Raw genomic sequence first — 25,738 nt, 5'->3', positions numbered from 1 at the left:
CACTCAGACCTACTCAGGTCTTGTTGACGGCTCTCAGACTAGGCTTTCGACAAATTCCTTCAGGCTGTATATGCAAGGACTCTGTTTACCCTGTGGAGTCAAAGAGTGTCAGTGCACCGCCACACTGACCACATCGCTCTTTTCTGGACCTGGCCCAGGTGTGTCCTCCAGCCGATGTGCATGTAGGGGCTGTTCTGCAGCTTCCAGACATCCCAGGGGACCTGTGATGGGGAAAGTGCTCTTCAGCTCACTGGTGACATCCAGAGAGATGAAGGGGGAAAAACTGAAGGAAAAGGAGAAGCCAAAACCTTCAGCTTGTTGGATTGGCCCAGGGCAAACAGCTCATGCAACCAAGTTGTTTCAAGACGGCCCAGGAGCCTCCCTTCCCTCTGAGCATCTCCACAGCAAGTGGCAGCAGTTCCCAGCATGGGCAGCATCCATCATTGCCATGGGGCAGGCACATACTCCCTCCTGCTTCTCCTCCACATCCTCTTGGGCAGTGGGCATTACTCTTTTCTCACCCACCATGGCAATTTGCAGATGTTAAATTACACCCAGGAGGGCCTATCAAATACAAGAGAAGCCAAATAAGAATTATAGCTCAGAAATTTATATTAAAAAAAAAGACCAAACAAACAAATCCCTATAAAGGCTAGGGAATTAAAACAATGTCTTTTCCCAGGTTCATGCTGAGCTCTAGGTGCGTGCAACATTTCATGCAAATCAGATGTAATTTACTGTGTGATTTGTTTCTTCAATAAAAAAGTGAGACTATGGAGAACAATAATTTTCCTACATTTTAGCTACACATTTCTCCATAAATAGCATAACTATTATAATGACTTCTTGTATATGCTTGTAGAGTGATTGCCTCTGTGTGAAACACAGGGAGATCATTTCTGTATTATGTCCAGGATGCTTCACAGAGTTCGGTCTAAGTGTATGTGTGTATGTGCACAAATACACATGCACATGCGCACATGTATGTTACTAACAGATAATACTATATACATGTATAGTATACGATGTATGCTCTACGATCTCTGTGTGTGTGTGTGTGTGTGTGTGTGTGTGTGTGTACCTGTATGCGTGTGTATATCAACCATTTTGCTCCCATTGTTCCTCTTGTCCAGAACCACCATATTCCCTCAGACAATACGGCAGTGAACCAGCTTCTGGTGACAAAAATAGGGCTACGGCTGCCATGGACTTCCCAAAAGTAAAGACTTTTCCACTGCAAATGAGAGACGTTTCATCAGTTGCTATGTGGGCATGTAGGAGTTGCTAGATCCAAAATACATCCATAATTACCAATATCTGGCAAGCAAATATAATGGTGTCAATATAACGTGCAGTGATGTTGCTAACCAAAGACATTGCAAGACATAATTCTTTTCCCATACCTCCTAATATCTCACAACATGAAGGGTAACAAAATGGTCAGCGCAATGAGTCCTTCGGTTGGAAAAGGCCTGATGAACAGTTATTCCCTGAGGTATGAAATGGGACTGTATGGTGGATAAGGCATTGTCACAATGTCACCTTCCAAGGGGAAAAGCAAAGCATTAAATTTTTTTCTCAAATGCATTTTATTCAAATTACTGGTTTTTAATTACAAAAAAAAATGTTAAATTGGGGCTTGGGATAAGGCAGTTCCTGAGGAGAAGCACTTGTGTGAATATTTTCTAGAAGAAACCATATCTACAATGTTGGAAAAACAGGTACAAAAGCGAACAAGATGCAAGTTATGAAATGCAGAAGATGCTTATTCCATCTGTAAAATGGACCAGTAAGTTTAGAGACACACACGCACGTACACAATGTATATGTGTGACAATAGATTTTTATAATAAGCCTATGTGGAATATAGAAGTGAGAAAAATAGGTGGATAAATTACAGTGAAATTCTGATATTATTATATATATTAAAGTATTTTATTATAAATAATTCTGTGGCACTTACTTAGAAAACCCAGGTTAGGTGTGAGCTTTGGGAGGGGGAAGTTATTCTGGTAAAGTAGAGCAGCTATTTTCCCAGCTGAATAGTAATGGGAGAATAATAAATTCTTGATTGCATTTTCTTGCTTTTTGACATTGTGTTTTAGATTTGTCATTTGTATATATTAATACATAATCAGCTTTGCAATAAATTCTGTTTGGGAAACCATTTCTTGATGGTCTTGATAGATTTGTACATAGAAACATAAAGGCAGACATCAATAAGAGAGGCTTATTCAAGATGTAAAAATGAAGAACTTAACCAAAAATACTGCATTTATTGGTAAGTTTAGCAAAAAAGGAGAAATTTGGAGTTAAACAAGGGACATAGAACATAAAAATCCCAACTAACATTTGCTCTGAACAGGAATATTGATAATGATGTTTTCCATCTGGGAGAAGAAGGATAATGGCGAAGGGTCAGTGTCGTGCCAGGTCTGGAAAAGAGAATCACCAGCTGTATGAGTGAAAGGCCGTATATCAGCCACTCTCAATTCCTATAGCAAATCTGCTCTTTCCTGGCTCTTTCACCTCCCATTTACCCTCCTCTCTCTAGCAGTGGGGCCTCCCAAACACAGACACAAGAGCTGCCCTGGATCTTTTGAATTGCCCCCATTACCTGCTGCTCACAGTATCTGATGCTAAAACCTGACCCACCCCACTCAAAAGGTACGAGGCATACAAAAACAGTGCCGGTCTCCTTCCAATGATGAGCGTGACTTTTCCGCTCCTTCATTCGTCATAACTCCAACAAGTGCTGCAAGTTTGCCCCCTTGCCCAAGGGTGTCCATGCAGGCTAAAATATGAATTATTTCAGACTTGCAGAAGTCTGGTCTCCTCCACATCCCCACAAAATCTTGAATCTTGAATAAACCATCCAGATAAAGTCAAGGCTTCAAGTCAAGGCTTAACAAGTTTGTCTCTGCAGGAAGCCTAAATAAGTAGCTTCAAATAGACACGTAACTTTTAGATGACTAAACCAAAGCTGAATCTCATCCTAAATGCTGAGTCCCTCAACAGAAAGACACCTGCAGCCTCTGAAGATCTATTAAGGTGCTAGGAGGTGCACGAAGCCTGGTCACTTGGCGTCTCCCCTCAGGAGCTCGTGGTTGCCAGGAGGTGGGACAGGGATGAGAAACCTGTCTGCCACTCCCCTGCACCTAGCAGGTCAGCACTCCTCCTCTTCACCTTCTCACTCCCCCGAAACTGTTTTGCTTTCAAGAGCAGAGCAGGGGACATCACTCTGGTTTGTTTCTGGGGCAAATCCCCAGAGTGCGAGGCATTTTCCCCTTCGCAGCACTGCTCTGCCGACTACTCGACGTAATACCACTCAGAGCAGGGCAAGCCTTTCACAGCCAGGAGCCAAGTCAGCTTTTCTCCTGTTCACATGTTTTGCAAACAGATGAAAATTCTCTTCAATGTCTTTGCTATTTGAAATTTTTCACAAAATCATTTTATATATGCAGTGCCTGTGCAAAGATTTTGTTGCATGTGTTAAAAACTTGGAATTCCGGCTCTTGCAATGGCGTACCCTGCACACTGCGTTTTCATAGCTTGATTGGAGCAGTATGACTGTGAATTGTATTAACCTTGACAAGGGCCAAGTCAAAATTTGCTTCCTGCCAATAATTGACAGTGTGAGCTGAAAATTCACCACTTTGTTGGAACATTTATGCCAGCAAATTGGTTTTCAGGTGTATTGCTGGTTTTCAAATGCTTTGGTAATGAGGAACATATTAAACATCCAGACTGATTTATAGGAAACGAACCCAGAACAGGTGCTGCTACTTCAGCCCAGGCTTATTTGCTAACAGAATATGAATAGAAATGTTTTATACCCAACTTGAACAGCGTATGTGACAGGATACCTCAGTCCATCTCTCTCAACACAGATGGTTTTCTTATGAAGCAATTTCTAGGTCTCAGGCTGAACTCTTTGTTTTCTGGAAAGAAAAAAAAAATCAATTTGGGGGCTCCAATAGCTGGTAGACATTTTTATGACAGCTACAATGCAAGTATGTATTCAGAGGGATTTTTCAACACTCCTGGAGTAGTAGTAAACAACTTCTTTACTGCCTGATAATGCAGAGATACTTACTTTCATCAAAATAAATCTTGAACAGGTTTCAGTACTCTGCCAAAATGAGAAGTTCAGGGACTGGGACAGGAAGACCTTGGGAGGGAATGATACTTTATTGATTTACTTAGGTAACTATTTTCTTGGCAGTACTTAGCATGGGTGCAAAACACCTATTATGTGCTGACTGTAATTTTTTATAGCCCTCATTTAAAATGATGAAGTGGTTATTCCATGCTTGGTAGGGCTTTGTATGTTTTGTAAGACACAAGCCTGCTTCCAAAGGCTGCACAAGCCCTGTGAGCATTCAGCCACAGATTTTCTGCTGCCTTTCCCACTGGCTGTGTTTGAGGTTTTATCTTGACACACCTGAAAAAGCACTTTCCCCATTTATGTCCCCACGAAAAGGTGTCCCCATTCCACTCATTATCTTTGCAATTAGGAGTAATAATATATCCTCTATATTATACCCACTACAAAACAAATTCCTCCATTTTTCTTCCCATGGTGGATACAGGTCCCACTTACTCTCCTCACAAATCACAATAAATCACAAAGAAGGGATTTGGGAAGTGGCCTATTTACAGTAGACACCTCTTCAACTTCCATTTTCTCAAGGAATTATCCAGAAGGAAAAAGTAGCATATGTTGCGGCAAAAAAGTCTTGGAAATCATCAATTTGAATTCTGTGGAAGGTCTATCAAAGCTTATTTAAATACTTAATTCTTCTGCCCCCAATGCTGGTGTCACTGTCATTAACTAAAAGAGACGATGCATGTAGATACCTTTCAGATAGGCATCCCTCTCTGTCTTGTCTCCTCTGCCTCCCCAAGCTTGGAAAGGAACAGGGCCTCCAAGGGAGCAAATTGTTAACCTATTGTAAAGTTAACATCCCGACTCATCTTCGTGATAAGCTGAATCGCGCCCTGCAAGCCCTTTGCATTGGCACAAAAGGAGCACCATTTGATGGGCTCATGTGTTGTCACCTCCTGCAGCTCAGGGCAGTCTCAAATTGTGCCAGAGGGACAAGAGGCAAGCAGGAGGCAATTTTCACTTCCCAGGATTTTGAAACCTTCTCCTGCCTGCATCAGAAGGATGCTGTTGTATAAGGGAAGGAAACAAATCACAAGGGAGACAAAGCGCCCATCACCCCACCTCTGGTATACATCTGAAGTCCAGGTTCAACATGCAAAGCTTAAAATCATTCCTTATTAGCGCCAGCCAAATGTTTAGGTGTTTATCAGCACAAGGACATCATCCTTGTCCCCTCATCACTGGTGAGAGGGGTACCCAGCAGGCATGGGATGTTTGGGATGAGGGCTCTCTGGCTGGACCTGACTAGACTTCAGCTAAGGTCAGTCGGAACTGGGATCTTTTTGCACCCCCTCTCTTTCTGGCTTTGACCACCAATTCCACCATGAAGCTGAGAAAGCTTTTGAACAAACCTGCTGCATCTCCACTAAAGAAGCTTTTGAAGAGGTCATGGATTAGCTCTCGTTGTCGTCACTGTTGGGGCTATGAATGAGTACGTTTCTTTGTTTGCTTTCTTGGAAACAGAAGAAAGGAAACTGAATGAAGAAACCAACATATGGGTTAAACATTTGGGTGGAAAATAGCAGTAAGAATAGATTTTGTCCTATGGTTTTCCCTATAGCCAACCAAAGTCCACTTATGGTGGGATCAGTGAAAATACAAGGCACCTAATAGTGGGTCACGTGAGATGTTACTCAGTAAGTCCTGCACATTGCAAATGTTATACAGAAAGATAAAACACTCGGTTAACTGATTCTGGCAGCCTGGCACACTACAAAAGAAAAATTAACATATATCCTACAATCCTCAGCAATTACAGTGTAGTTAATCTGGATTTTTTTTTTATAATATAACTGTAAAAATAATTTGAGAGTGGAATCATTAGCAACCAGATGACAGAATTATTAGCAAGCCAGGGAAAAGAGAATTAGTTGGTAGATACCACCATTACACACTCAGATGCTAGTAGTGGCTCCTTGAAATTACAGCTGATGGCACAAGGTTGAAGCTGGTGAGGTGGATAAACATAAGTACTAATGCACAGAGGAGAAGTTTTTCTACAGACTGACTTCATACTTCTGTTAAACCATGACAGTCTGCCTACCAAAAGTGCCCAGCTTTGGGCCAGAGGGAGCTGCCCAGTGAGGCTGCCCCAACTCAGCCAGCTCCCCAGCCTTGCTCCCTGGGAACGAGGAGCACCCACACGGATGCCTTTTGTGGCACTGCAGAGGTAACAGCCAGATATGCCCAAAGCACAGGTTTGGGGCTTACATGTCCTCTGAACCTGCTCAGCTATGTGAAGCATCTGAAACTTTGCCCTCCTGCTCATTTGTGAGAGGTGAAGGAGAGCCAAACCCCCACTGCTCTCTGGGGTGACGGGACTCAGCATGACACCTCCAAACCCAGAAGTCAACTATTCCTCCTGCAGGGATCATCCGCTCTCATGTAGTTAAGGAGTTAATACTAACCATATGGTTGATTACAGCAATTATTACAAACACAATGTCTAATGAAGGCAAAAGTATGGTAAAATAATTAGACTTAATTATGACATTCACATTTCAAATTATGTTTCACTTATCCTGCATGAAAGATGAAAAATTCCTCCTGAAATGGAGCAAGTTTAAACTTCCTCTGCATTCCCCAAAGGGGGGGTTCCTGCAGCGTTGGAGGGACCAGGGGTATGTGTTTATGAAGCCCCAGAAGGTGAAACTACATAAGGTGCCCAGGCTTTTTTTTTTTTTGGCCCATCCACAGCCTTTTCTTTTTGCAGGTAACTTTCGCTTCTGCCCCAGTGCTCTCACAACTGGGCTGGAAGCCTCAGAGGAGTCAGAAAGGCAATAAGGACCCCAGAAAAATTCCCCAGCTCCTTCAGCCCTGTGTTATTTCACACATTTGAACCTAGTTCCTCACACCAGCATCGCTCAGGAGGGTCTCTTTGGGCTTCCTTCTAATGGCAATCATGACCTGGAGCTCCCAAGGGCAGTCCCATCTTCCACTACTTGAAGAGCTTCTCCTTCTCCTTGCTTCCCTGAGCACGTGCATCTGGCCCGAGTCAATTTTAATTTACAAATAGCAGTCTCATTTTAGAAATTTGTAATACATACTTGCACATAAAATATTGGCTGCAATGGGAGAGGGGAGTTTCGAGTGGGTGCATTTGTCACAGTGCTCAAAATTCCAGCTGTATCGATTTGCTCAATTCATTTTACAGTGCTATTTTCATTAGCTAATCCTGGGGAGTTTGCTGCCCTGTATCTATTAAGTACGCACTCACACACACACACACATTCAGAGTGGGAGAGGACAGATTTCATTACGGCGCACTACAGATGGGAAGGTATCCAAGTCACTTCCAACACATTATATTAGCTCAACTGGAGGTTTTCCTTAGAGTTCACGCAGTTCATGGTTAAAGCTTTTCTTTTGATGGCCTGAGTCACACACTCCAGTATGTGCTTCATGATCACTGCCTGCTAGCTGGGAAATATTTATGCTATGTGGCTCAAACTTCAGCATGAAAATTATTTTGACAAAATACACGGTAAGAGCACTTGGTCTGCTCTACTTTATGTCAATATGAAAGTGCTTTTCTTGTGGCCTCTTGCTTTATTCACTATAACAGCTCAGTGGGAACCTGCAAGGTTAATCAAGAACCTGTGTATGAATGGATGCTCTTCACATAACCTGAAGCCATTTCTTCTGCATAAAGTCGCAGATCACAACTTAGGAATGGCTCCCATAGTGTTTTGCCATCCCTGGGAACATGTGCAGGCACATGGCACATTGTAAGAATGAAAATAACCTAATTTGAAACCAAAATTGCTTGGTACACACCTAGCAGGCTCCAGAGCCCATTTTTGCGGTGAGTACCCAGCACTCTCCCCTACAAAAAGCAACACCGACAGCTTGCAAAGCACCACCAGCAGCAGCAGAACCGAAAGGAGGGCAACCATCTCCAGCCCACCCACAGCCTCCCTGGGCAGCAGCAGTTCCCCCCGAGTCCTGCCCCTGCTCTGGCTCCCTCCTTGCGTGAGCCCTGCCTCTCAGATCAGGCAGCGGGGCACCGCCGCAGCACCCCTCCGGGGCTGCTGCTGCGTCTCATGCCTGGTAACTCTCGTGAGGGGAAAAAACTCGGTGCAGGCAGGATTTGAAATCACAGCAATATACATAAGCAGATGGGAGCCATCCTCCCTTGCAAAGCAAATTCCAGCCAACAGCCAGTGCTACTGGTATCTGAATAAGGTAATGACAGTGTCCAGAAGAAAACTTGCCAGATCGTTAGCTGTCCGAGTAACAAATCACACCCCTTTGAAACTCCCTGGGTGCCATAGCAGGGCAACGTAAAAACTGCAGAAATCCCAGCAAGGCCCCCGGGTCAACAGGACAGAGGGGTCAGCCCAGCACTCCATGCAAATATTTTTATTTTCCAACATCCTCAGCACCACATAAAGTCTCTTTATCGTGTCATTTCTGAGCAGGCAGGCTCCTTCTCCTGCATCCGTTGCCCACCTCAGGACTTGTCTGATCTGCTGCCGAACACCGTCCCTTTCACATTGCCCCCACCACCCCCCCCAGTCCCCCGACCACTGGGGAGAGGTTCCTAACCAGAGAGCAGTCCTGGGGCCTCATCCCTGAGGAGCCCTAAGATGCTTGTCCAAATTTTCCAGCGAGGAATTCCATGCACCCTTTAAATAAATCATGTGATGAAATTGTTTTCATTATTCACACAGTTCTGCCTAGACATGACTGGCCCCACGAATTTACCTTGCTGTGCGAGGTACTTATAGGCGGCAGTAGTACGTACGGCAGGATGCTCTCCTTGGTGGGAAGACGAGCAGGGAGGGAGAGCTGGCTGTAGGGCCTTGAAGCAAGTATGTTTTTCCCAAAAGGTGAATTGGTATTTCTTTTTCGAAGTGACCTCAGCTGAATAAATCATTAATTCAAGAAAGGTGCAAAGACTAAGCTATGGGATTTTCAAGTGCTGCTCAGGCACATGAAGCACAGAAACGCCTGTGTGTGCTTATAGGTTCTATATTACTACGGATGGGGACAGTGCACATAATTGTCACTGTAAAGTGGCAATATTTTCCAGCAACTCACAAATAGGAGCTTTTGAGGACTTATGTTTACCCTATATGTACAAAAAATAAGTACAATTGACTCAAAATACTCACTGGGAAATGCGGATTTTTTATTCATTCATAGTATTTGGAAAGACTCTTCATTCTTATAAAATCTGCATTCACCTAGGGCAGTTTTCAGACCATTCACAGTTATCTGAGGTTGGAGCCTTGGAAAGTTGCTACAGGGCAGAGAAGGAATGAAGATGCATAGGCTCCCTAACAGCCAAGATTCTGAATTACATCACTGTTCCATAAATATATTCATTTTATTCATGTTCATTCCTGAAAGAATTTACTGCACCAAGGATGTCATCTTGACTATGCATCTTAGAATTGATCATTTCCCCAATTAAGCTGTTCGGGCCTCAGACTTAAAGAGCTGTCACAGCTGCTGCAAGCTGATTTATCTCCTGATGACGGGCAGAGCTCCTGACCAAAAATTATTAATGACAGAGCTTCTTTTTTTGAAATAACCTTAACCCGAGCATATATCTTTTTAGTCACATTAATATCTGAACACATACCCCCAATTCTTAGCCAGGTGTTAAATGGATGTAAAATCCTAAACCTTAGTCTTTTAATACAGAGCCTTTCAAATGAAGAATAAGAGATTAATCCAGCCCCACTCTGTGCCAGGCTGAACAGCAACTGCTGCTGTTCCATGGGAAAGGCGGGCTCTGCACGGGGCTTTGGTTTACATCGCTCTGCTTCCCGGGCAGCTCTCGCACCACAGTGCCCTGGAGCTCCTCGCTGCGAGACGTGACTTCCACGGGCTGGCCAGGGAAAGGATTCCTCCCCACAGAAAAAGGCACGAAGATGAAACGTGACTAGTGCCCGTTCACCAGTTCAGGACAGTTATTTCTTTTTAAGCCTCCTTTACGGTTTAACACCACTCCCACTGAAGTCAACGAGGAGTTCTGCCATCAGCATTAACGAGGCAAGAAACAGGCCCTTCAGCAGCATGGCTTTGTGACCATCGCTACAGCAGTTGGGACCCATTGCACTGGCCTGGCCAAGAGGACTTTATTACATTTAATGGCTTAGCAAAATTTAACGTAAAATTGAAGGGACATTGGTTATGAGGGTTGTTTTGCATACGCAAAATGGCTTGGGTCTGTACAAAGGCTTGGACAGCAGGGTCCTGACCTGGTTGAGTTTTCTTGTACTGTGAAAGCATAAAAGGACACAGGTACAAACTCAGATCAAACTTCCTCTGATTTGAATGGCCCTAAAATCTTTTGCACCTTAAAAATCCCCCTCACAAATGCCAAGTGTGAGATAATTCACACATTCAGCTGAGCAGTTCTACCATATTCCAGATATATGTCAAAATTTCCACTTAAACTTTTGTTTTAATTAGTTTAAAAATTCATCCAAATGTTTAAAAGTTTTAAACAGCTAAGCGTCTTTCTTATTATTCAGTCCTCTTATTATACATTTTCAAAAGGCCCTCTGACACCTATCAAATCTGATAGACAGAGAAGTGATTTCTCTCAGGCGAGTGTAAATCTTACACCACTTCCCACATGATATTACTTTCCACATGTCTGATGGCTCTGGAAACAAGTAATCAAATTAATAGGACTATTTAACTTTCATTCATATCTTAGCTGCCACCATAAATTTCAACCGTCAGAAGATGGTAAAATGTTAGTTTTGCTTTATTTGGAGGAGGCATTCATTTTCACAACTTCTGCCTTATTAAATCCAGCAGCTTATTTCTTGGGTAAGACGGTATGATTCACACTGACAGCGATTTCAATAACCACTCCAAACCTTTGCTATTTACATTTGGTTTTGTGAACAGGTCATATTCCCAGCATTAAAAGTTTATGATGATTTAATAGGGAGATTGTAAATATAAACTACCTGGGTCTGAAAACTTCAGTGGTTAAAAAAATACGGTGGGAATCAAATGCAGCAAGATAGTTCCTCAGCTGATCCACTGAGTTCCTCCTCGGCAATATCCATTACTGGGAATATATCAAAACTGTCCTCTGCTTATTGTGCTTGCTTCTCACTGCCTATTGCAGCAGTTCATTATGTCATCACTCATTTGCAAAATGCCCAGTAGTCTCAGCCCAGGATATGTAAGGGATCACATTACTTTACAGGAACAAGTTCGCGGTCTTCTCATCTGCCATGGCTCAATGAGAGAACTGCTGGTCCAGGGCCGAGGAACTGAGGGTATGGTGAAGGCAATGCAAAAGTCATCAACTGCTGCAAATTTATGAGTTTTCACTCCTCAGACGAGGTGTAGTAATAGCCTGCCTGTGTGCTCTAAGCCCATCTCAACTGCAGACTGAAACTTTTTGATTTAAACCACCATGAATCGCATCACTTGTTTCCCACTGTCCATTCCAAGTGAAGGGCAGATTTTCAACTTACCCTTTGCCAGTAACAGCTCTTTGCACATTTCAGTAAAACATTACACAAGGATCTTCCCCTTCTTTCCCCTTCAGCCTCCATCCACACATACAGACCATTCCCCCAAGAGGAAAAGCAAAAAAGAAAGTGTGTGATGGTGGCTATCAACGTTGCTTCACCCAACTGAGTGGATGGCAACTGAAGACCATGGAGGGTCTGTGTGACATGCACAGTAGCATGAACAAAATAGCATCTCACCAGTTTTAGGCAAATATCTTGAAACACAAAAAGTGAATTTCGGTTGTAGTGAGGACCCTGCGCAGTGACTAAATAGATCAAAACTCACTGCTCAGAGTTGAAAACTGCTTGAGCTGTTCTGCATTCAGTTGTAATAAACAGTTTGCAAAAAAGATTACCGGTCTTGTGACATGATAGTTTGGCATTTGCAACTTAAAATTACATTGGACATTTTGCAGCTTTATGATATTGCAAATTCAGGCTTGGTTGGCTATCCATTATCATCTTACTTCTTTCAGAATTACTGCTTCCCAGGTTTCTTCTTCCTCTTGGAGATATGTGTTTCAGATTATTTTCCCTCAGATTTATTATCCTGCAGTTTTCCGGGATGAATCTCCGTTTCTATAAAAACCCCTGCCTACCTTTATAATCTCTTTAGGTCTCTTTTTATTATCTCATTTTCTCTCTAGTCCTCCTAATTCAATATCCTCTGAATTTTGTAATCATGCTCTTCTCACTTTTTTCTTTTAGATCATTAATGATGGTATTTAATACAGCCGCTCCTTACACCACTCCTAAAGTACTGCATGATCATAATAATGCTTAGCTTTTAGAAAGCACAATCTATCCATAACTCACAAAGCATTTCATATGTCAGGTAAATGCTGTTACCCCATATTACAACTGAAGATGCAAATGATGCAGGCACTCACAAAGGCTGGTTTCCTTTCCCTCTGCTTCATCTACAGTCAACGGACAGAGAGATACAAACTTCTCCAGAGCCCATTTTGGAGTGGTTAAATGAGCTTTCTACTTTGAACAGCCCTTTAGGGGACCCCAAACTCTCTACAGGGAGTCAGGAAGACTCTGGCAAATACCCCTGGGCAGGCGACCTTGGCAAAGGAGAGCTGGGACCCGAACCAAGCTCTGTCCACCCTTGGCCAAGTGGAGCGTACTGCAGGTCTCCATCCCTGCTTGGCGCATGGGCAATTTTTTGTGTTGGGATACTTATGTATGGACAAAAAGGAATTAATTCCCCAGTTAAGTTTTGGGTAAACCCTCAGAATTTTTCCCAGATGAAAAACTGAAACTTTTACTTCCCAGTTTTCAATAAAAAGCTGTATAATGGTGATGTGAAAGATCCTGTTTAATATGCCTCCACAAAGCACTGGCTGTGGCTTCCTGGACCAGCAGTGGCCCATTGGCCACAGCCTGGGAAGCACTGACAGAAACTGATGGTTTTTGTAATCTACTCAGTTTGTGGCAGGGTTCAGAGAAACCCCATCCCCACCCACAGGTCCAATGGCTGATATCATCCGTTTCAGGGGTACTCCAAACTTCTCAGCCCCTCCAGTCTCCTTCTTCCACACAACCTCCTGTTAAGCCTCTGCAGTGCACCAGTCTCTCAGACAGTATCTGCCCCACAGCACAGCAGTTTTATGACACGCTGTGGATGAAGAATGACAGGTAGGAGGAAAAAGGCACCAAAACCGGCGTTACCCAGCCTTCCCAACTGTGCAGCCCCAGCCAGGCGCTCCCGCACACCTGTCGGGACCAGGACTTTGCAGACATAAAAAGTCAGCTTTGACTCCAGTCCCTACCACTGGAAACTGAGGAGGAGAGGTCAAAAACAAATCAAAATGAATGCGTGCAGATCACAGTTGCTGGATTTCTCTCCCACACACCCATTAGCGTCTTACTTGCACGTCTCTCTCAGGACACGGGAAAGCGCCTTTACTGTGTCCTAAGAAATGTACAGGCCACTGTAATGGTGGTGCACTGCCACTGGACCTCCTCAGCCCCCTCTCAAACCTGGAAGATCCTGAACCATTACGGAGCTGCCTGACAGCAACCACGTGAATATCAGCTGCAGCCCCGGAGCAGCTATTCTGTCTAGCTGGAAACATGGAAGGACACATCTGCCGCTGCCTTGTGACCAACTGCTTTTCTGTCCCCCGCTGCTACCCTTGCAGGGGCAGGGGCACAGCTGGCTTTCGCTCCCCTTGAGGCTTCGTGCCTGGCTGGGGCACACAAATAGCTGTGCAGTCCCATCCTGCCTCTGCCCCTCGAGGTGAAGGTAGTTTGCTAATCTATGAACTAATCCCACCATTTCAAACAAGCTTTTGTTCTGAACACTGGATGTTTTCAGAGGTACCATGTGCCCGCAGCTCCCACTGAAATTCAGGGGAGCAATCAGAGCTGAAGACAGCCAAAATAAGAAAACTCTTTTCGCAAGTCACAGCCTGAAAGTTCTTCTCCTGAGCTGTGTTTCACTCATAGTTTTGGGGACACTGTCAGACAGGAAAAAAATACATGGAAAGCTGCGTTTGTCTTTATCAGAAGTATCCTCTGGTGGTCAATGCCTATTTGGTATCTTCTTCACATAAGATGGAACGAATAGTAGGATAATATTTTCAACGGCTTTCCAGTAAAAAAAAAAAAAAAAAAAGAGATCCAAAAATCCAATGACCACCGTTACTTTCTGCTGCTATTTCACAGTTTGGCCATATCCTTTGGATTAGCATTAAGCTATTACTGACTGTCCGGTGTTAGGGGCATTCTGATTAGCAGCAGTGATGTATTACAGGTATTTTTCAAAGGTGAAAGGATGTTTGCCTCACTTTTTCGGGTCAAATTTCACTCTGAATAATTAGATTCTGAACGCCTAAAGTGTCAAAGGCTTTATTTGGGTAAGATATTAGCTTCTTGCCATAAAACTACAATGTAATTTTTTTTGCACCGTTAAACAGCTGCCATTACCCACATGAAAGGTAGCTCTATGTTGCTGATCGATGAAATAAATTACTACCTCATACCCCCATCACCATATTTATGGAGGCGATGTCCATGCTACTGATAGCAAGACCATAGAATAATTTTGTCATTTACTTCATTTAACATGACCCATGCCTACAGTCCCCCTGTCAGGAAGTTACTCTAACTACAAGCCTATGAGGAGCTGCAAACATGCAGGAGCTCCTGTGCGTTTAGCAAAACACCTTGTGCAAACACATTAAGATTAGATGAAGGAGTTTTCATTCCCCGCTATGTTTTAATTAGGTAAAAATCTGTAGGGAACAAAGCTGACCAGAAACCTCTTACAGCAGAGCTGTGGCTAGAGCATGGTCTCCATACACCTCTTTCCTTCTCTAAAAACCTAGACAACCGGCTCCCACTTGCACGAGCGTAACATGGGACTAGAGGATTATCCGTCACAATTCAAACGCAATTCTCTGATAATGGTAATAGTGTTCCAGCGTTAGAAGTGATAGACTTACATAATTAGCTGCAAGTGCTATTTCTGTGTGTGTAAAATCTTTTAATTATTTCCTTTTTAATTATTTTAAATTACCTAATAACTCTTTGGCAAAGAGGGATGTATGGGAGGGAGGTAGCGCAAGCTCGCCATCGTTATGAAAGCTTTTCAAGAGCTCCATTATGTGCTGCGAGCATCTGACTCTTTGTAGCATGAGTCACCCACAAAGTCTTGAGCCATCAAGTAATTAAGGTTCCTTAATACAGAGTGGGAGGGGAGGAAGTAATATCATTTGTCGTTATGATCAGTCACATTCCTACAAGTATATATCATAACTGTTTTATAAATGGATTATTAGCAAATCAGATTACAGCCCTAATTATTTCTCCCAGCATTTCCCTTACCCATGTGCTGTGGACTCATCCACTCCCCAGCACTACGATACTTCTCTTCCATCTGTTTTCTTCCCCCTTTGCTATCTCACACGCATACACAATCCACCCAGGACAGGAAGAACCCAACAATAGCTGTTAACAACACTTCAAAGCAAAAAACACTGCTGGTTGTCACTGGAAATCTTTCTGAACGGAAAGCTGCGCAGCAACCTGGGTACAACAAGGTGGTCGTAACCCAGTTCTGAGCAGAACCGTGAAAGAGGAATTCGCAACACAAAGCCATCTCCACGCTGGCGAGCAATCTCAGAAGAAAGGACAAGAACTGGCAGGCCTGAAAAGAAAACCACCTTTCTCACCTTTACTGGAAAAAACAGGGCTGTTACATAAGACATGTTAGAAAACTTTTCTTCCTTTCTAATGAAGACCGAGCCCAAGAGAGCTAGATTATTCCAGCAAAAAGTCAAGGGCAGGACAAAGTTAAACAAGAGCTGAGGAAAGGAGCAAAGTGTAGGGGCAGGAATTAAAACAAACTAAAGGGAAACATAGGTGAAATCATAGGTCAAATTTACTACACACAGTCAATGAAATCTGTTCGAATTTTCAAGAGCACCCACAGGATTTAGCAGCCCTGAGGAAGTGTAATCCTTGTGCCAGCTGTAAATTTTCACAAAAAGAATGGAGATATAGATGTTTCTGTTTTGCTGTTTTGCACACCCTACAAAATTCATGAAAATCATCAAGCCAAAGCCTGAAATGGTACACAACGTGAAAGGTAAGGCAAAGCTGCTCCCCTTCCCAGCACTGTAAAACACAACTTCTGCCACAGATTTACCCAAGAGTAAAGGAAAGATTTCGGGGCAAAAAAGAATGGGTTATAACCCTAGTTGTTTTGCCAATTCTCCAATCTTGTTTCCATTTCCAGAAGAAAAAGCAATCGAGAAGATGGTGCAGTCTGTACAAATTCCTTTGCCAACTAGTAAGGTGTGATTAACATTACCCCAAGTGATTGCTAAGGAAGGATGAAGAGCATTAAAAATGCCAGCTTTAGGTTCAGCAATACTGAAGAATTTGCAAGACTTCTGCTTAATCTCCACATGTCCTCTAACCTCCCAATCACGGTACACAACCCTTTGCTGAAGGTCTTCCCTTACCAACACACCTCCCCTCCCCATTGCTACCAAAGCATAGCTTGAGTTGGATCTACTCTCCTCCATATTGTCCTTGTCTCAACTACATTATATGCACATCAAGGCAAAAATCCAGCTTTCCACCCATAAACAGAGCTACCGTATACATTTCAAGGCATGGAAGGACTGTTGGTTTCCACTTTGTACACAGGCCTCCCCAGGCTGGACAATGTTGTCCCGTGTTCAGCTCTGCCACTAGCACTGCAGGCGAGAGGAATGAAAGCTTAGTGCAGCCTGACTGTGGTGGGCTGACCTTGGCTGGATGCCGGATGTCCACCAAGCTGGTCTATCACTCCCCTTCTCAGCAGGACAGGAGGGGAGAAAATAAGATGGAAAAAACCTCATGCGTCAAGATAAAGGCAGTTTAATAAAGCAAAGCAAAAGCAAAGGCCGCGCGCAGAAGCAAAGGAAAACAAAAGATTTCTTCTCTACTTCCCACCAGCGGGCAATGTTCTACAACCTCCCGGGAAGTAGGGCTTCAGTACACGTAGCGGTTGCTCCGGAAGACAAACGTCATAATAATGAATGCCCCCCCTCTTCCTCCTTTCTCTTAGCTGAGCAGAGGTCATATGGTATGGCATACCCCTTTGGTCAGTTCGGGTCAGCTGTCCTGGCTATGTCCCCTCACAACCTCTTGCCCACCCCCAGCCTACTGGGTGAGGGGGGAATGTTGCAGAGACAGCCTTGATGCTGTGCCAGCTCTGCTCAGCAGCAGCCAAAACACTGGTGTGTTATCAACACCTTTCTAGCTACCAGTACAAAGCACAGCACTATATGAGGGCTGCTATGGGGAAAATTAACTCCATCTCAGCCAGACCCAATACACTGACACACCGACTCCAGCCACGAGGAAAAACCCGCGGATCCCACCAAGCCGACATTTCCTTGGTGCATGGCCCAGCAACTTGCAGGGCCCCCTGCAAGGGATACGCTGGAGGAGGGTGCTCAGTGCCAGCCCATTTGCCTTCATGGGCATTTTGCTTGTGTTTTTGAAGAGAGGGGTCTCTGGCTGGATGGGTGATTCACAAGCGTTGGCATCCCCCATTCACCTCTCTGGGAGAATGCAACTGAAAAGTGTAATTACTTCTCCTCTTCTCCCATCCCAGTTAACCTGAAGATGACGGCTAAACTTCTGCTGGCTGAAAAGCATGGGTTCGTCTACAAATGCTTCCCGCAACACTGGCTTTATCCCTCTGTAGACCGGGCTTGATTCTTTTTAAATATTGCTATGGTACCATTTTAATCAGTAATTACACACAAAGCAGAGTCATAAACCCCTTCTAAAGTGAGTCCCCCTCACTGGTATTGAAACAATAGCATACGCCTATGGTACAGGCAAATGTCTCAACTCTACTCTCTCTAAGGTGCTACTTCACAATGTTAAACCTATAAAACTCAATCATACTCTAGCCTGGGAGAAAAATTCAGAGAAAACTCTGGAGGAGTCAATTTATTTGGAAGTTAACCAGACATATTTCAATCTCGATTGGACATCTTGAGACACAACATAAATTTTTATATAGGTTATTTGATTCCCACACCTCATAAATTAAATAGAATGATCTCTGATATATCTAATGCCTGGTGGTAAAACTGTGGAAGGATGGATTTCTGGTACATTTGTTTCCAGTGCCCTGCAGTTAAGTCCTTCTGGGCATCAGTTAAGGTTAACATGAAATGAGGGGCAGTGACAGGAGGCAGTTTCAAGTCCTGAGCAATTTGCAAAGGGAAGTCAACTTGCTGGGACGAGCCTACCAGCCACTCCGCATAAGTCAAAGCTATCAGTGAGTTAGGAATTGTTGCCAGGCTCTGCTCAAAATTGCCCCAAAACCAAAGAAAGCTGGAGCATTGCTTGGCAAATTGAAAGCAAACATTCCAGCAAAAACTGTTTTCATAACATTAGGTCAGTTTATCTCATCCACCAAAGTTGCTCACAACTTTCCATATATTTGCCGTTTGAGTGAGCCAATAATAAAGTTTGATTTTAAGCTGCAAATGGTATGAAAATGCAATTAAATTGTATCTTGAAAATGTCTCAGTTGAATATAGAGTGGGCTAGCCATCTAAATCCCATGGTGGGTTTTTGTGTCTTTGACTAGACAACACAGAGAGGAAGTAATGCAGCATGTTACGGTTCAGAATTTGACCCACGTTGACTACCTGCATGATTCATCCAGTCAGGAAGAGAAATAATGCCACTTATGGACTCGTGGTCCATAACTAGACACAACCTGCATGTGATTAATTGTGCAAACACACTATTTGTCTCTCCAAATGTACAGTTAAAAATTGCTTTCAGTAAAATTCAAGATAAAACACCACAAGTAAAACTCAAGTGTTCCCAGGAAGCAAACACAGTCAAATGAAAATCCATATGTAATATGACTACAAATACTTATATTAATAAGTAGATTTATTTAACTCTGAAGCAGAAATGTATGACTCTGTGATACCTTCAGTATATAATAGCAGTGATATCTGTTATACAATAGCAGTGATATTATGGAGGAAGTTATACTACAATCAGAACTGGCATATGTCTCATATGCAATAACAAAGCTCATATCTGTCAGCAGCAGTCGTTTAAGTCATACTGATTACCACCAGGAAGAAAGTATGTCTCTTAAGTATTTTGGCCATTTGTTCCCATTTTTCTGGTACCCTCTTACTTTCTCCCACTGTTTCTCTATTTTTTTACTTTTTTCCATCCCCTTTCACTTTTCCTTGTTTGTTTCTTTCTTCCAGCTCTAACTTTCTTGCTTCTGAATTTGCTTCCCATCCGCAAGTCCCACTTTTTCCTCCAGCAGCTTCATTTCTTTCTCAACTCATTATCAAACTAGGCTTGACTGGTCATATTATAGTAAGGTTATTATCAGTGGCAGTAGAGAACCGTATTTGTTGATTTAGGTCTCTTCTAGTCTTATATTTCTTTCTTGTTCCCTAGTTCATTTGACAAAAACTGGTCATATTTACAGATGTTCGTACCATTATTAGACTTCAGAGTGAACTCCAGTGCAGTGCAGCGCAAAGGAGGAAAAAGTGGGAAGGAATTCATTTTTCCCAGACCTCTCATTTCACATAAGGAAGAGAACTTTTTACCTGTTATGCTTACCTTGCTTTTAAAGGTTGGCTTTGTAGCCAGGTGGGTGAGTAGCATTTTATTTCTAAAGTAAGCATGTTCTCAAGCTTCATGTGCCATATGGCCCACAAAGAAGTAAAACTCCAGCCTATGGACAGGGTGTTCAAGACCTCTGCTCTAGGCAGCTGCGTGCAGCTCTGAATTCTCAGTATGTTTTTCGGAAATGTGTTAATTTTTATGCATTCTAATTTGATTAAGTTCCTTCTCTTGGCAACTGGTCATTGTCAGACGCCTTTCTGATCAGCAGGGGACTAATACAACCTGGGAGCTACAGCCCAGGCAATGGAAAACATTACAGGCGCAATGGAGGACATATTTGCAAAGAATATCTTCTGCACCTGGACTCCATTTATTAAGTTTGCAGAAAGGACAGCTCCTGCCAAGAAGCCAGACACTCTGACCTTGTTTGAACCTGCCTGCTGCCTGCAGAGCGGGATCTGTAGCGAGCGGGAGCAAAGGAGGGGCATGGAACACGCTGTTGCTCCTCGGGGACTCGCTGCAATATATGGGGAGTTTATGTTCACAAAGTGTTTTACTTTTAAAGCCTGTATTCTTTCATCTCGTCACAGGCTATAACTTTGCTGTTGAGCTATATTGCTGTGTCTAGTCCGGGCGTGTGTTTGTATGCCAGTGTCAATCATTTCTTTTTGTACCCTTCATCGGCTGCAGCTCATGGAGTGGCACGTGCTTCTTGCTCTCCACTCTATTGATGCTGCTTGGTTTTATTATATCATTTTGCCCCCTCCTCAAGCTTTATAACCTATCAAGGTCTAAAGTCTCTAATAAACAGAAAGTTAAAAGAGGAAAAAAAAAATCCCAGCACACAAAGTTAATACAGCTTGGATTCAATACCCAGCTCATCTTTAGCAAGGCTCTAGTTTTCCCACTATGACATGAAATTGAACTTATACCATAATGTGGTTCTCATTTAGGATTTAAAGATGTTAGCATTCCACGCAAGTCTTAATGATCATGCTTGGCTCTCAGACACTGCAGAGATAAGTGTCCTGCAAATAGCTAAGCTAGGTAGATACAGATACTCTTTTCCCTAATAAAAGCAAGATCCTTCAAAACAACGGATTACCTAACCAGAGTATTACCTTTCCAAACAAATAAGATATTTACTTACTCCTTTCACAAAAGGGGAAAAAAAACTACAAGAAGAAAAAAAAATCTCCTTCCCCCATAACTGAGATGTCTACTACTTAAAACTGCTCCTTCCAGTCTAAAAGCAGCACAGTACCAAAGACCAAGCTTAATTTGATGTCTGCTGGACAACTTTATTTAAAACCAGGCATACCCTTAAGCGTTGTGCTGACTGGGGACTTTATGCAGTGCATTTAATATCCCAGTGTGGCGCATTTTGACTCTCTGCAAAGTCACTTCTGGGGCTGCAGCCCACGCAGGAAAAGCTTCTTCTAACCTGGGACTCAGCCACAGGGCTATAGGGGAGAGATCAGTCCAGGAGGGGAAGGGGAAATCAGGGGAGTCGCCATCCCTCATGGCCGGCGGTGCCTTGGCCGAGGGTGCCAGCGGGTGCTGGTGAGGACGGTGAGGGTGTTCGTATGAACATCTGTCCATTAGGAGGAATAGGGACAAGGAACAGCCCGCTGATTTTACACTCCGTAACGTTGGCCAGTCGCCATCCCAGGCTCTTTGTTACCACTGATCTGGGCTGGATTTGAACAAGTTAGATGGAAGTGAAACAGTGTGTCCTATAATTAGTCCAAAGAGGCTCCCAGCTCCCAATTATGTCTATTTTAGCCATTTAGTACTATCAGTAAAATCTGTACACACTTTTCGCTTTGTCTGGAAAAGAAAAGCAAAAGGAAAACTTGATACATCATTCAGACGTGTAAAGGTAAAAGACAACTAATTAGGTTTGCTTATATAGGACTTGCAATAGGTTAAAAACAATGTCGTTAGGAGCATTGAACACTCATGCTGTTTATGATCTAGACCTGGAACTGTGGTGGGGAAAAAGCTCAGAGGAGCGGCTGGGACCCTGGCAGAGTCTCAGGGCTGGGGGCAGCCCCGCTCCAGCACTGGTGGCTCCCCTGCCACCACAAGGGGTAGCCCACGGTGGCCAGTCTCCCCGGGGCCACCTGCAGCAGAGACATCTCCCCCTGGGGCTGCCCTGCCAGAGCCATGCTCCCACACCGGCAGGCTGCAGCCGCCCCCTTAGCAGGGCATGGCCAGTGCTGCAGACGAAAGGCAGTGAATTTCCATCTGCTGGAGGCTGTCAGCAACCTGGTGTGGATAAGTGGGTGGGTTGCTCGATGAGCGCGGAAGGGGCAAGGTGCAGGAGAATTTGGTGAACTGGAAAGAACAGACTGGAAATCCCACGACAAGGTGACATAAAGTTTCCCACGTTTGTATGTTGCCGTGGCGGTTCAGTTATTACGAGCAACCCAAAAAAATCCACCGATACCTCAACAAGCTAAAAGAATGGCAAGAGATACCCTTGTGTTATGTTGAAGCCAGATACTGGGTACATATGCCTTGACTCAGGGCAAGAAGTTTGTTTTAGAAAAGAAAAAACAGCTCTGAAGAAAAAAAGACAGTAGGCGAGACTTAGAAAAAAATAGTACCCATAAATCTAGTAGACAGGTTAAGTTTGTATTTACGATATTAGAAAATGAGCATGTTATTGACTAATGATAGTCTTCAGTGAGAGAACTGGCTAATGTGAGTATTAACAAATTATCTGTGCTGATAAAAGGAGAGTGAGCGATATCTGATTTTGAAGGGCAACGTGATATCTATGGACATTTGTTCTAAGTATTTTTTGTGGCAGAGGATGCTGCTGAATTATATGAATACACCTTTCTAGTGTAAAAACAGTAAGTTTCCTCTACAGGTAATTAAGCACGCAGCTCATTAATACCAGTCAAAATGCTCTCCTCCACGAAGATGAAGGAGACCACCACTGCGGGTTCAGGCCAGCGAGCACAGAGAGAAGCGACCAGGAGTCTAGCAGAGCACCTTTGCTTCTGCTTGGAAGGAGGGAAGATTTACAAGCCCAGAAGCAGTAGGACTCTCTCTGCTGCCCTGCCATGCAGACCAGGCACAGTTTCCTGAGCCTGGGACGGCTCAAGGAGCTCAGCGTGCTTAGGCACACCACAGTGCAGGCTTGCCAGCCCCAGATTAAAAAAAAAAAAATTTAGGTGTGTACAGGCACACTAGACAAAAAATTAAGTTGCCTAAACATAGGTGTCTGGCTGTGTGAGCTGTCCTAGAGTATTTGAGACATCTGTACAGGGCTGTCAGAGACAATACAGAGGTCCTGCACATTTCTCAAGCAGAATATCCCACAAAGCCTAAAATTATCTTAGACACCCACTGCAGCAATGGGATCTCATCAGCGCTGCCTTGGTTTCCATCATTGCTGATGACGAGCTAGTCAAGACATCCAAGAGAGCTAGGGAGGGGACCTTAGACATATAGCACACATGTAAACCCTTGCACAAGGTGCCTCAGCCAGCAGCTCAGTCTCCTACACCCTGTCCCATTAGTGACAGCCAGCTTCTTGCACCCCACCATCATCTGCCTCGCCGCATCTGCGGCAGCGCTGGCATGCTCAGCCTGGTGTGCAAGTGGCACGCCTGCAGCAGGCCTCAGTGTCCATGCCTGGAGAAAACCAACCACTTTCCAGGGCTAAAATACACTATAACTAATTAAGTGAGTTTGAGATGTATTTCAAAACCTATTGAGCAGAAAGCTATGCTACTAAAAAATTTAAAGGGCTGACTTAATTCCCCTAAGGCAACACTTTCAGCTTTGAAAGGATATAACTTTTTAGTCAATAGGTTCTGAAATACATCTCAAAGTTGCTTAATTAGTCAGTTATAGCTGAATTTAGCTTAAAAAGGGGGTTACGGGGGCAGTCATCGAACAACTATGATAGGTGTGACTATGCAAAAGTGATGCTAGAATGGTAATATGGAAGGGCCTCTGGCTAGTTTGTGCGTTAATTCTCTGAGCATGCTTGTAAAGAGCTTGATATTTTCAGACAACTAAGAAGAGCTCAGGTTATATTTGCACCTGAGCACTTAAATAAAAGCCTTACATTTTCTTTCCTGAAAATCTAAATTCCAAAAACCTGTCAAATGCTACGTGCCAGATTCTCTTGTGGTGTAAACTAAAGCTGCTCCTTAGCTTGCCACAGAGCTTTCCCAATTTACATCACCTAAAAGACCTGGCCAAGTGCCAACACGGTTAGAAAAGCAGATCCTTTTCTTCAGTTTCATTTTCATATACCTCTGCACTTCCTTTGCTCAGTTACAGACTAGAAACAGAAGCAACAAAGTGCTCAGAATGAAAATGTGCATTTGCCCTATTTTCTCCTTAGCAAAGCAGCGGAAATTTTGTGAGCTAGCCAGTCCTCTGAGATTTCCAGCCCACTTTGGCAAATTCTTGAGGTTTGGATAATAAAATTATGAGACAATTCCCACAGGTATATTTTTCACCTTTTTAATATCTTTTATAGGCTGTATTACTTTCATGTGATGTTTCCCACAGTTCTGCTCTGATGAAACGTAGAAAATTCATTGAGTAACAGTCTCCTGACAAAAGCCAGCACTGGCACAGCGTACATCTGCTGAGGATGAATCTGAGATCATCTTTCATTTAGTAAAGCACAGTACAGAAACACAAGGTGTCATTTTTGGACTCTGCAACCTAAGGCTTTGAAAGTCTACACCTTGCCTGCTGGAAACTACTCCACTGTGGTCTGTCTTGCAAATAAGCCTTGAAAATCCCCAGACCCCATTCACCAGATATTTACATCAGCATGCCCTAGGAATGCCTCGGTTGCATTCCCCCACTCTAACACATGTGGGCTCAGCAGAATGCTACATCTGAAAAGCCTGATGTTTCCAAAAGAGCAAAGACTTGATGACTGATATAAATTCTTATATCCCTGTCACAGGTATGCGATAGACTATCAGAAAGAAAGAAGACACAAACTTATTTCTCAAAACACCAACTCATCCTTGCAGCCCACGTTCTGCAAGGTGCCCCGTCCTAGAGGCAGTCTGCCCAGTTGACATCGGTGTAAGCGCTGCACAAGGACATTGGCAATAGAAAGGGAAACACCCCAGTTTGTGTTGTTGCAAAACTAGACAGAAAGTGAGCAAAGCCACAGCTGGCTAGCTGAAAAGCAAAAAAACATAGCTCTTTCTATCCCTGGCCCTTCAGCATAGCTCAGACAATTTTCTACCCAAGCCACCTCCAGGAAAAACAAAATTTAAGAAGAGTGATGTAAAGCTTATTATTACCCTCTGTGGAGAGCTTGGAGATCTCCAGTCTCACATATCTTCTCTTCCTGCAAAAGCAAACCTGGGTGCATCATCCTCCGTAGCCATCAGAGGAGGAGCAGAGCAGGTAAGGCAAGACAACATAGGTCATTACTGGAGGTCTTGCAGTGGGGTTGCCTAGTTGGGAGGCACTAAAGAAAGAACAACAGTCTTGGAGAGTTATTTAAGGAGAGGACGTGCTGCTGAGAAGGGGGAGAGTGAAGCAGAATAGTGCATTTGTGCCGCAAAGAAAACCGGTGGACTGATAAATGAGATAAAAGCAAAGGAACTTCAATCCAGGTACGCTGGATTTCCTGCATCTGCCCCTAATTGACATGTCCCAATACGTGTAATGCCACATTACAATTCAACTGGATAATCCATATTCTTCATTTTTTCATAAGCAATTTCACTTGTTTCTTCCTTCTCAAGGTGTCCTTAAACAGTTAAGAAAAATGAAGAACATTTTCCAACCTCCTGTGCCTAAGTAACTTTTTGCCTTAAATTATACTGCCATCAATTATTAAATGAAGATTGTCATTAAATATTACAATGAAGAATATTATCAATATTGCATCTGTCACAGATGAAAAAACTACATATATGGATGGATGTAATCTGTTCAT

The 25,738-nt window shown here is 43.5% G+C and overlaps 1 long non-coding RNA gene across 1 annotated transcript in view; it reads right to left on the bottom strand.

Moving 5' to 3' along the window:
- Positions 1-1,580: 1,580 nt before the first annotated feature.
- The window catches only part of LOC142081393 (uncharacterized), a 114,037-nt gene continuing 89,879 nt past the window's right edge, over positions 1,581-25,738 (bottom strand). Inside the window, exons 3-4 of the long non-coding RNA XR_012673313.1 lie at positions 3,867-3,941; positions 1,581-2,435 (exon numbers count right to left, since the gene is read on the bottom strand). This is a non-coding gene — a long non-coding RNA (uncharacterized LOC142081393). The remainder of the gene's footprint in view (positions 2,436-3,866; positions 3,942-25,738) is intronic.

This window comes from Calonectris borealis, chromosome 3, assembly GCF_964195595.1.
Source record: "Calonectris borealis chromosome 3, bCalBor7.hap1.2, whole genome shotgun sequence".
NCBI lineage: Eukaryota > Metazoa > Chordata > Aves > Procellariiformes > Procellariidae > Calonectris > Calonectris borealis.
Note: the sequence above shows the minus strand (reverse complement) of the source record. Positions and strands in the feature narration are given on the sequence as shown.